The following is a 12,763-nucleotide window of genomic DNA, read 5'->3' as shown; positions in this document are numbered from 1 at the left end:
ACAGCGGTCGGCCTGCCCTCCCGCACGCTCTGCTGACCCCTAGTGTCCTCCGTGGAGACCAGGCCAACAGAACTGCTCCAAACAGCTACAAAGTCCCACAGATTAAATAAAAGCATTTTATTTTATACTATATGTTATGTATATACTCATCTCTGAAAACAGCTTTGCCAGAAGCCCAAATCTTCAACATTAATCTGCAAAGGCAAATCCGGTCCCCAAGGGAAAACAAGTTTTAAGATGATGCTATGGCCTCCAAAGTCCTCTCCAGGACCATCAACCAAACTGCCTGCAGGCCTGCAGCTGCAGGCGGCTACATGTCTGCTTTTAAAGCAACCCCTTCCTGCCCTCGGGCACTACAATGTCCCTCTACGCCCTCCCTTCTCAGGGTAAGAGCAGCTGCTGCAGAACCTTGCAGGGCAGCACTGACAGGACTGGACAAAAGGATCAGAGCTAAACTAAGCCTTCTGATGACACGAGCTGTGTCACTTTACAGATGAAGATATATATAGAGAGGGGTGGGGTGATATTGCTCAAAGTCACACAGCTAATAAGTGGCAAAGTCCATACCTCTGCTCCTCCCTCTGGCGTGATGCCCCAGCTGGGACGCCCACAGGGTTCTCTCGTGCCTGCCTGACCAGTCCTTTACTGTCACTCATAACCCACAACACGGTCTGACCCTAGCCTGCCTTTTCAGCATCTTTTCCTTCCAATCTCGCAGGAACAAGGCTGCTTGGGCCACTTTATGACTTCCGGCTTCCCAAAACCTCCATGCTCAGGCTGGTCTTGCCTGTGCATCCTTCCCCATGCTCAGAGGCACTTCTTCCCCTGCAGGAGGACTTTTCCACTCTCCGCAGGGACACCCCCTCATGGGAGCCCTCTTCTTGCCCTCAGAATGGCAGGTGTCCCAGGCCACATCCCGAGCTGCCCCATTAGGTCTGCGGGTGCTCAGGTCTGCTAGTCAGACCAGCAGCCTCAGAGCCAGGAATTATGCCCGGGTCACCCTGCAAACCTACTGCCCACCTCACAGCCCCCAGCCAGCAGGCCACCTGGAAGTCACAGCAAGTGCCCCACCCAATCCAGAAGTCTCTTCATTTGCCGGCACCGCTGATGACTTGTCTCCAACCTTTGGTCAGTTTTGCAAAAAAGAGCACCTTCAACAGTGAACAGTGGGTTTTCGCTTCAGCTCCCATCCTTACTGCAAACGTCAAGGGAAACCAAAAGGCCTTTTCTCAACACTTTTCTGATGACACCCTTCCACCCACTATACTCATATGCTCAAGAAAATTGGGTCCACGTGATTTTGTTTCCCTTACGCTAAGTGGCTCAAAACACTGTGTGAATTTTTTTTCCTTTTTTGAGGGTATTTGTACTCAGTTTCTCGGCTTTAATCTGTTTTTGTCTCTCTCTTCAGTATCCCAAGCAGTTACCACTTCTTAGCCACTTCAGCAGCCTCCCTCCCAACATCTAGTCTAGGAAATGAGCTGTGATGAGGGGCCTGGAGGCAGTCATAGAAGAAGCAACTAAGGGACAGAGAGGCGACATAGTTTGCCCAAGGTGATCAGCCTCAACCCCCAACAGTGTGTTTCACGTCCCTCTGTTTAACTCTTATGCTAAACAAGCTAACTTTTTGTAGATTATGGTTATAAACAGATGAGGTATCAAAATACATACAAGGACACACATCAACTCTAAGATGTTCATTAACTTCACTATTTTGTTTCTATTTTTTTAATTTCTATTAAAAAATAATTAAGAACCTCTGCAGTCAATATAGAAAAATGTTACTGGGTTTTAATCCAGAATATAGAGGTGTTGTGTGTCATTACTCATACTTATTTGTATGTTCACAAGACAAAATGATTTGAAGGTCTCTCTCCCCTCCTCCTACTCAGTACCTGCTCTCACCAGATCTCCCAGTCCACACATCTAACAGCCTTTCACTTCACCCACAGCTGAACTCATCAGTTTTCCCCCAGAGCTCCCTCTGCAGCTTTCCCTCCTCAGAGCACAGCAGGACTATCACTTACCTCATTAATCCACCCAGAAACCTGGGCCTTCCTCCATCCTACCTTCACAGACAGCAATCATCCTTTCATTTTTACCATCTAAACATGCCTTCAATCTGTTCGCTTTTACCCACTGACCGTCCCACCGCTCAAGTGGAAGCCACCAACACTGCACACCTGGACTCAAGAGTCTCCCAAGTGTCCCCACAGCCGCTCTCACGTACTTGAGACAAAAGGGATTGTGTCACTCCCGCGGTTTTAGGACTCTTTTCAAACCAACTCTTCTTAGAAGAAACTCCCAGTTCTTCACCTGGTAAAGATCTTTGCCATCAAATTGTCAGCTCAGGGAGGGCAGGACACGCCCTCTCCCCTCGGCCCCTCCCTCTGGCAGAGCATCAGCTTGGGAGGACCTGCTGAGCTACACCAGCCTGTATTCTAACCCTGGTCTTGAGTTCTTAGCAAACTGCTTCACTTATCCATACAAACCCAAGGTAGATTAGAAAGATTTTAGATGTTGAGCTAGACTATTGATTTGGGGATTTTGCACTAGCAACCTGCAAGTACATGTTCTAATGATTCTGTCTTCTTAAAACCACACCCAGATTTAAGGAGTATTTGTGGAATGTCTTCGGATTAAAAGGGACTGTACTTTAACAGACTGTATGTTTTATAACATGAACAACCCTGACAGGGTCACAAATGAAACCACCTCACAAGTGACAGAAGACAGGTGAGAGGCACAAAGCAACAGGTCACAGAGATGGTAAGAGTAAAGTTGTTTCTCCAACCCCCCAAAAATTTTTTGAAAGAACCGAAAACTCTGAATTTTGAAAGTAAAACACTATCATATAAAGAAATAAAATAAATAATCCTCTTCATCAGTGTTTCAAGATCTGACTGCAGAATTTTTAGCATGCCATACTGAATCCTAGCACAGAAAAATCAGATGGACTAGTGGTGAGTAAGTTCCAGGGAAACGGCAGCAATTCTTCCACTTGTAAGAGGACACACACTCAATTGTCGAAGGTGATTTTAAACCACATTCTGGAGAAATTCAGAAGATTCAGGCACCGATTCTAGATGGTGATGACTCGGAAGGACGGGTTGGATGCATGCTTCTAACTGAGTCACCGGCATTCTTACACTGCAGGGGGAAACGGAGGCTCTCAGTTATGAGCAGAGATGTTCCTGTCATTTCTCCCAGGCCGTGCCTAGGGGACTCAGTGTCCTGCAGCAGCCTGGCCCCAGGCGAGGACCCGCAGCGTGGCCCACTCAACCAGGAGGGGCACTTTGCTTGAGAAAGCCCATCCCCGATGGGAGAAAGAGGGGCTGGTGGGGTTGTGTGTAACTATAAATGATCATAGAAATACACCTGCATACATTCATTTGATACAATTAATATTAGCAGGCTATTTAACAAAATTTCAATTGTCAGTGTTAATTTTACCATTCCTTTCCTCTTGTCCCCTGCACTCTGAGACAGGCTTAGGCTCTCTCACACCTGCAGCTCTGATGCAATAGTTGTGAAGTCATTTTACTTTGCTGCAAGTGTCCTCGCTCCCCGTGTCGCTGTGACTGTCGTCTCTTAACAGAGTCAGATGTCTTCCTGGATCTCTCCCTGAGTTCCTTGCTCCTGCTTCTCAGATCCTGAGATAAAGAACAGGTGAAGACACATGACTAGAAAAGGCACTGTGGACTTGACCAAAGTCCTCAGTGACCCCCTAGGTGAGTGCTGCCCACCCCTTACCTTCGATTCTCAACGTTCTGCCCAGGGTGACATCCAGACAGGAAAGAGTCTTGGGCCCAATTAAAAGCTGTGAGGCTTGGGTGCAGGGAAAGGTGCAGGAGCTGGTTCTGGAGCCGGGACCCTCCCCACCTCTGCTACTCTCTCTCCCGAGGCCCCGCCCCCAAGCCCCCAGGCTCCCTGATCTTCTGTCCTTCTCTTCTACACTACTCCAAGCCCTTTTCCCCTTCCTTTATTCCCTGATTATCCCCAGCTGGAGTGATTTTTTCATCACAGCATCTAAAAAAATTTCCTACAGCTGAAAAAGAAGTCTCCAGAGGTCAATGCCCACATGGTGGTTCCTGAAGAGAGCCCCTGGTTAGGGGGACTCTCACCAACACTCACAGGGCATCAGACATGTTGCAGGGTCGACCACCCCCAACAAGAATTTGCTGTGACCCCTATGCCCGCACAGCATCCCTGTTCACAAAATTTAGTTGGGCCACTTATCCGTTATTAAGAAGCAAAAGTAAAAAAATTGCTCATGTTTCTTACTAAAATTATCTATGAGGTGGAAAAAGAAATTGTAATAGAAAAGAACAAATTTGACTCCATGTTAGATGTGTTCGTTTGTCTTTAAACCTGTACCCTGTTTTCTAGGCTAAGACTTGTTATCTCTGCACCTTTTGTAAAAGAAAGTTGCCTTTAGCCTGAAATATCCAGGAGGGCCTATTCTGCGGGCTCTGATCTTTAAGGATGTTAGCTCTTCTACACTTATGTAGAGATGGCAAGTTGCAAAATAAAGAATAAACTTTGTTTTTTTGAGGTTTTACAGGGGTGCCATGATTTGACCCACATGGACAGCTGCAAGAACAAAGGATTCCAAGGAAATCAATTCGTACAGCAAGAAGTTTGCAACAACCAACCACACCCCCACCACTTTTTAGTATAAAAGGAGACTGAATTCTGACTTGGGGAAGAGAGTTCTCCTGGATATCAGTATGCCATCTTCTGAGTCTGCCAGCTTTTCAAATAAAGTCACTATTCCTTACTCCAAAAGCTCCTCTCCCGATTTATTGGCCTGTCATGCAGCAAGCAGAACGAGTTTGGACTTGGTAAATAAATGACTGCATTAGAGGTAGTATGTCTCCACTGTTTCCTCATTTCCAGTATGTCACAACCAATCAATTTTATATGCTGTTTAACAACACGACCAAAAAACCTATTATACGGAATTGATTCCATGGAAATAAAATTATTTCTTCTCCTTCAAAACTTTGTTCTTTTCTATTTTATTTTGTTTTGCTTATTGAAAAGAAAATAAAAGTCAAATCATTTTATTTCACCTATTTGTTATAGCTACATATTGTAAATACTACAAAGATATTTAAATTGCAATAAAAATTGTTCATATATTAGTATAAAGATATATACACAATCAAAGCAGAGTAGGAAAGGAGTGGATATTTACTAAAAATCCACTGCACATCCAGTCTTTTACAAGCATATTCTGGAATATAAGCTCTATTATCCAGGGGTCCACCACCCCCATTCTCACTGCCGAGTCCCAGAGTAATCAACCTCCAAGGCACCAGCATAGAACCACGCGATCACTATTTTAGGTATAAATGAGGGAATTAGCTCTTTCAATTCTAAAACAGAAACCTTAAAATAAATACTGAACTTATTTACAAAGAAAATTGGACACAAAAAGTACAGTTTCTCCCCCAAGTCACAAAGATAATTACTGGTAAAAGCAATATTTGAACTCATCTTCCTGATTCTAAAAACTAAGGTGGAAATCCCCTTCGACTGTGGAGGTCCAGCAGCACAGCCTATCACCCTATCTTTGTTCAGATCTAGCTTTAGACAGCCTGAGACAGCACCCCATTCCTATGGAACTCGAGGGCAAACGATAACAATAAGGATTTTATATTCAGTAGTTTCTTAGGTCTCATTTATATAAAGTGTCAACAGGTCAGCAGAAAACTCTGGGAAATATGAGTGGGTCCAGAGCTTTTTGCTGATAAGAAACAATCTATCAGGACAGAGTGACCTTCCCATGAGAGGCCTCATGGACATAAACTAAAGGCAGCTTAGCAATGAAAACTAGCAAGACCATGGAACTCAAGCAAGAAAGATCCCTGCCATCCCCCACCCAGTTGCCTCTTCACCCACATGGACAAGATGGCAGAAGACCCAGGTTCTTGTCCAAGTTACACCATCATGGATTCTCACCCATAAAAATTTATGACTCTATGCTGTCTTAAGCCATTTCCAACTCAAATATGATGACACCAATATCTCAGCAGATTGTCTATGTCTTCACTTTCTCTCTTCTATTAGGATACTATATCTATGGCCAAAAAGCAGAAATCCAATTAAAAACAACATGCACGAAGGCTGGTGAAAGTCTGCGTAAGAGACTTTGTTCTCACGCTCAGTGAATGAAAACTCAGAAAAAGTGCTCCTTCTCCCTCTGCAAGTGGGAGGTAGCCTGATTGTGTGTGTGTTTGTGTGCACGTGTGTGTGTGTGTAAATCAAATACAATGCATTCTGGGATGTGTACAGATTTTTTTATGTTACTGTCATTTCATGAGGATGAGCCAACCTTTAAAGTAACTTGAATCTCGTGTTCTGAGAGAGTTTTGATGGAGGAGGGGAAAGGGGAAAGGAAAGGAGGAAAGAAGTAAATGAAGCAAAGGAGTAAGAATACTACTAGGGAAAGGCAAGACTTTAATTTTTTTCCTACTTGCATCACACACAAATTAGGGACTGACTTTCCCCCATGTCTCGTCAAGCACTGAGTTGCAGAAGAAGAGGCGACAGCCCATTTCTCACTGAGATTGTGACTGTACATGGCATCTTATAGACACAAATTATTTACCCTGATCAAACACTCTAGCAGCAGGCCGTAATTCTCCTGTTTTGAGAGACAAGAAAACAGGAGTTCAAAGAGGATGTATAACTTGAGAAAAGTCAGAGGACCAGTAAACTAAAGAGGATGAATTCAAACTCAGATCTGAATGGAGAGTCTGATCTTCCCACTCCCAGGGCTGGAAAATCCTTAACAGACAGGCTTCCCAGCTCCCTGCATTGTTCCTGGCACCAAGCATTTCCCATGGCTATGGTCTGCTGTTCTCACAGACACAGTGCTCTGTGCAGCCAATAACCTCCATTCGACCTTGATCATATACCTGCCTCACTCACCAGGCTTCTCCATACAGACAGGAAAGCTGGCTTTCAAGTGCATACAAAGCCACCCCTGGACTTACCTGGGCTCTTCAGTGGCTTTTCCAGCATTAAGGCAGCCATGAAAGTGCTCACAGTTTGTACATGAGCCACACTACCTCTCTCCATCTGTCTCCCCACCTATACTACTTAGCTATGACCATTTTGAGAATCTTGGAAACAAATTTTTAAAAACAGAAAAGAAAGTATTCTGTAACAAGTACTTAATACTTACAATTTTAAATGACAAGTTACAAAGTGAGTATTTACAAATTGAATCTGCCTTCCTAGGTGTCAGTTTTAACAGTTAAAAAATATAATAGCAAAAATTCTCACTTACAAAATTAACAAAAACATCAACAATAATCTGGAATAAACTCAAAAACAATGCCCATGTTGTACATGGAGAAACACAGGACTGTACTGAGGGGTAAAGTAAGAAGTGTGAATGCAAAGACATCAACATATTGTATGGAGGAAAGCAGTTTTGTAAAGATGAACGTTCTCCTAAAGATAATTCAAAACTTACTTAAAAATCCCATGACAGCTCTTATCTGTTTTTTTTTAACTTGAGCAAAATATTTTGGAACTCTTCAGGAATAATAAAGTCATAATACTAGACAAGAAAATTGGGGATGGAAAAAAGAATAAAAAAATCGCAGTGTCATATATTAAATAAATTTTTACAATATGTAAGATATAGCACTGGAGTAAGAAAGTAAGACTGACAGAAATAAACCATGAGCTCAAAAAGAGACTCTAGTGTACATAAATATTTTGTACAGGTGGGATTTCAAATCAAAGAGCAAAGTATGAATTCAATAATTGTCTTGGGACAATCAGAGAATCACCTGGAAAAAACAAATTCTATTCCAGTCATAATGACCACAAGAAAAATTACAAATAGTGATGTAAATATTAGAAAGTACTAATAACAGCAAATACAACTCTTTGCTCATAGTAATTCAACTTCTCCTCACTATAACAAGTAGTATTATCATCTCCATCATAGAGATTAAAAAATCCTACAGAGGAGATATATACCATTATAAGAAAGTATTTCTAAGAATACTATCAAGGATAAAACCCAAAAAGAAGACATTTACTGTCTTAAGATTATTTTCGGCCACAACAAAAATAAACCTACTGAACAGAATGAAAGGCAAGAAATGACAAGAAAAAGCTCTGTGATACATGTTAATGAAGACAAGGGGTTAATGTTCATAACATACAAAGAGCTGTCACAAAGCAACAAGAAGCTCCCTCACTTAAATGTGTGCAAAGGACAAAAGGGATGATTCACCTTTTAAAAGTCAGATGGCTAATGAGTGAAAAATGCTCAATACCTCACTGGTCATCAAGTGCAAACTAAAACAATGAAAAAGCAATTTTGCTCATCATATTGGCAAATGTTTTTAAAAAATATTCTAGGTAGTGTCCATCTTTGAGAGAACAAACTGAGCGATCTTTTTGGAGGACGACGTGTCAATGGATATGTAAACTCTGAAAAATGTGTGTACACACAGACTGAACTCCATTTTAGGAATCGTTTCGTTTAGAAAAAAAATCAGTTCAAAAAGATGTACTCATCAGAGCATTTACACAGCACTTTTTACAATGGTGGGAAGAAAAGCTGAAGTGAAATCATATCCAGCGATAGAGAATTGGTTACATAAGTTATTCTACATCTTTTCATTCCCCGCAGGAGAAGGAATTTCTAGAGTCACTTGAAAGGATCCTGTGATGTATGTAATTGTCACATCCAGGGACTAAATTCCCAGAAACCTTAACTAAAGGAATACTCATACAAGATCACAGGAATGTTTGTACAAGAAGGACGCCAGTCAAACACCCTTTCTGACAGTGGAAAATGGAGAAAACTTAAGTATCCACCATCAAGACAATGATGCGGTAAATCAAGGCGAGCTGTGGGCACTAAGGGGCAGGCGTTTTGGCGTGGTCCAAGGCCTTGTCCACATTACTCTCCCACCAAAGGTGTCCTTACACAAGAGACCAAATCTACTGCACATCAGGAGACCCCTCTACTCTATCTGAAAGGACCGGATGAGTCTGGAGTGGGAGGACGTCTATGATATACACCTCAGTGAATAAACCGAGCTGCACAAAACATATAGTATGGCCTTATTTTTCAATAAAGCATATATACACACACATATACATAGATTTCTCATATACATGTATGTATGTGTATATATATATGACAGGCATAAAGGTCATGAAATATATACACCACATTGTCAGCAGTTTTTACTCTCAGGAAAAAAAGGGGAAGGGATGTAGGGGCCTTTCGGTACCACCACAGTTCTCTTTTCAGTATTTCAGTTAAATATACTTGGAATTTAAAAGTTTATTTAAGTCCGAAGTAAAATGGACGATGCCTCTACAAGACAGAATGCTATACTGGTCATTAAAAATCATGCCAGGGGAGAGAGAATACTGTAGAAAAATGTGTAATAAGCCGAATGGAAAATGGAGGTCTCCACACAGTAAACAGGCACAGAGTGCTCGCTGGTTTTTATGACAGACGTAATACACACTGATGAAAAGAACAGAAAATAGATGTTAAAGTGTTAATTATTATCTCTGAGTAGTGGGACCAGGATAGAAACTTTTGTCCCTTTTTTCAGACTTATTATATTAAATACACATTATTTTTCATCTGAAAAAAGCATTTTTAGATGTCTAGTACCACACATTGAAAAAATTACACTAGTACTTACAGAAATAACTAGGAGACACGGCAGCAGCGTCACACAGTGTAGAACGGGCGATCCTGAATAACACCGCGCAGTTACATAAGGACCCACAAAGTGAGAGCATCTGCTGTCATAGGGCGTAGCCCCCTTCTATTTGTCAGTTGTGTCTTCAGGGCTGAGGCAGTTCTGAGCACGGCCAGTGTCAGTGCTGGTGTCTGGATGGATGCCACTGGAGGTGAGGGCACCTGCAAGCCGAGAGGAAGAACAGAAATCATCCTCTGCTTTTTCTGTCTTGTTTCTTTGTTACTTTTGAAGAGAGGTGTAAATAAGATAAACTAAATCTTCCCTACTAAAATTTCAGTAATGAAACCGTTTTTCAAGTGTTCACAACTTATATTCTGCCTATAACTGTCTTTTCAACAAAACATCATATTTCTTAAATGTTAATTAACTCAGCTAATTAACTACCTGTTGAAACCTATTAAAGAACATGAAATGCACTATGTAAAATCACCACGCCTGCAGTGACTGGCACAGCTGTCTTGATAGCAGTGCAGTCAGCCCCCACCATCCCGTGGCCCTGAGCTCCTGATGCTGCTAAGAGAGCACGCTGCCACCTCAGATGGAGAGAAACGGTGAAAGAGTTTTCTGAAATCTACAGCACTGACAAAACATATCTGAGAAATCCCAGGCTCCTTTGAGGCTGTCATTTTCTGTTTCTGGCCTACACCCGTCAATGAGCAGAACCACCCCATTCCCGAGCCATGGGACTCACGTGGGAAGCAGTTTTGGAGAAATTTCCAGGTATAGAATGTAACCAACTATACATAGAACTCTGAAAAAAGAAAAGATGCAATACTCTGATTTTGGAAGAAACTCAACATATTCTCCTAAGCCTTAGTAGCTGGAAAGGCTGGGCATCTCCTAAGCCACTTATTTATTTCACAGCCAGTGAGCATCTCCCACAAACCCTGTTTCCCTGTGTCTGCTGGGAGCCTCAGGCACACTGTTGCTGTCGATCTTATAAGTCACAGGGCTGAGGCGTGTGTCTCACGCCTGCAACTCTCACACAGGCTCACCTCCTAGCCTCATTGTCTGAACTTGGCCCCATTTTCTCACCTGTTTATTTGGTATCTGTTCTTCTGTAAGCTGCCTGAAATGCTTTTTGGAACAAGTCAGAAGAATCAGTGGGTAGAGAAATGGACAGATGTACAGGTGAGAGTTGGGGAGACAGAGTGACTCCAAGGAAAGGGGAACAAAGAAAATTTCCTATGCAGAACCCTCTTCTAGTCAGGGAAGAAAACCACCACGGAGAAGTGTGAAGAGGCAGGTGGCTTAGGACTGTTTCCTGGATTCCATGAAAAGTCACACCAAGAGATGAGAGGGTAGAACTATAAATAATAAAAGAAAAAAGCATGCATGCTTGAAAAATATATCTACAATATGTACTTTCTAAAGAATAGATTCAAATCAGCACGGCCCAATAACACAATCCTTGGGTATTTACAGAAGTGAGAATCCCATCTCCAAACCACAAGGCATCCCTTCGGAGCACTAAGAGTCTACACGGGACGGTCATAAAGCTGTCACCGCAAAAGCGATGCTATCCTGCCCTTACGAGGAATGAGCAGCTGTGCTCGGGCTGCCGACGCGCGCCATTTACACCCCACAGCACCTCTACGGGAGAGGGACGCCTAGCGAGCCCCATCTCTGCAGGACAGAAAACAAGTCCAGGAGAGGCTAAGCCGACCTACCAGTTCTCCATCTCACAGGACTGGTCACTCCAGAGCAGGACTCGAACTCGGACCCACGTTTGTAACCGCAGTACTACCGTGATTTGTGTGCTTTTTGTGTGTATAATACATTTGTGTCCGGCATGAAAGGATATTTAACAAATGTTCGGTTGTCTTGTCTATCTCATTAGCTCACAATCTTTATATTTTTGAATTGTACTCTTTTCCCCTGGAGAAAGGAACGGAAAGAGCGAGGGTCAGAATGAGATGGGGCTCCATTCTTTATCTGTTACCACATCTCATCCAGTCCCCAACCAGGAAGAAGGAGCAAATGTTCTCTTCATCTTTAAAGAGAGAGCTCCACTGATGGTGACTTACTCAACTCCAAAACCAAGTCTGGGGGAAGGGCACAGACAGCAACCAGAGAAGTATCACCCGTAGGAAGGAGAAAAGAGATCAGGGGAGGGCTCAGGGGGTCAGCCTGATTTAATTTCAATGGATAATATAATACCACAGACTAAAAATACTAGCATGCAGTGAATTTGCTATTTCTTGACATCTAGCAAGTTTTCATAGCCCGCATGAAACATTATCGTGAACTAGTGAAAGGAAGAGTCCACACTCAGGGAAAATCAATGCCACAGGCAGGCTGAAACCCAGGTTGGAGGAAAGGAAGAGAAAAGGCATAGTTAAGAAGAGAGGAAAGTCTGGGAAAAAGACATCATCACAAGGACTCTCCAGCATCATCCAGCAATCATATAATCATTCATTCAAGAGAGAGTTACTTAGGTCCTATTTTGTGCAAGATTTTACACAGGGCAAAGCAAGAGTGCAGCGTCCATGGTGGCAGCAAGTGGCGGGGCTATAATACAATTCTGATCCTAGTACCTTGCACAATTGTACTCAGTATAAAGGCAAAAAAATAAGGTAAAATTATACTATGTAAACTCTACGCATGGTTGAAAAAAATTAAAGAAGACCTAAATACCTGGACAGACACACCACGCACATTCCTGGATCAGATGACAGAGCTCTTGGGATGGCAGTGCTCCCCAGAGCGATCTGTATACTCAACGTGGTCTCGATCACAATCCCAGCGGGCTCCTCTGCAGTAACTGACTAGCTGCTGCTACTATTCATATGGGAATTTGAGGGACTCAGTAACCAAAACGTACTTGAAAAAGAAGAAAAACATGAGAGGACTTGTAATTCTCAATTTCAAACCTTACAACTGTATCTCCAGGTGAGATTAGAGGCCATTTTTAAGTTATTACTGGGTTTATCCTTATTTTCAAAATTCTGTACAATGAATATACCTGTTAGAATAAGAAAAATAAAAAGTAAGATATCTTG

The 12,763-nt window shown here is 42.5% G+C and overlaps 1 long non-coding RNA gene across 1 annotated transcript; it reads right to left on the bottom strand.

Annotated features, from left to right (window-relative positions):
• Positions 1-3,325: 3,325 nt before the first annotated feature.
• On the bottom strand, positions 3,326-12,389 carry LOC135321112 (uncharacterized). The gene is made up of 4 exons (XR_010380513.1): positions 11,432-12,389; positions 10,453-10,512; positions 9,702-9,922; positions 3,326-3,653 (listed from the first exon to the last, which is right to left on the bottom strand). It is a non-coding gene; the product is annotated as an uncharacterized LOC135321112 (long non-coding RNA).
• Positions 12,390-12,763: the final 374 nt, after the last annotated feature.

The sequence above is a fragment of the Camelus dromedarius genome, chromosome 4 (genome assembly GCF_036321535.1).
Source record: "Camelus dromedarius isolate mCamDro1 chromosome 4, mCamDro1.pat, whole genome shotgun sequence".
NCBI classification, from domain to species: domain Eukaryota; kingdom Metazoa; phylum Chordata; class Mammalia; order Artiodactyla; family Camelidae; genus Camelus; species Camelus dromedarius.
This window is presented reverse-complemented; position numbering and strand designations above follow the sequence as displayed.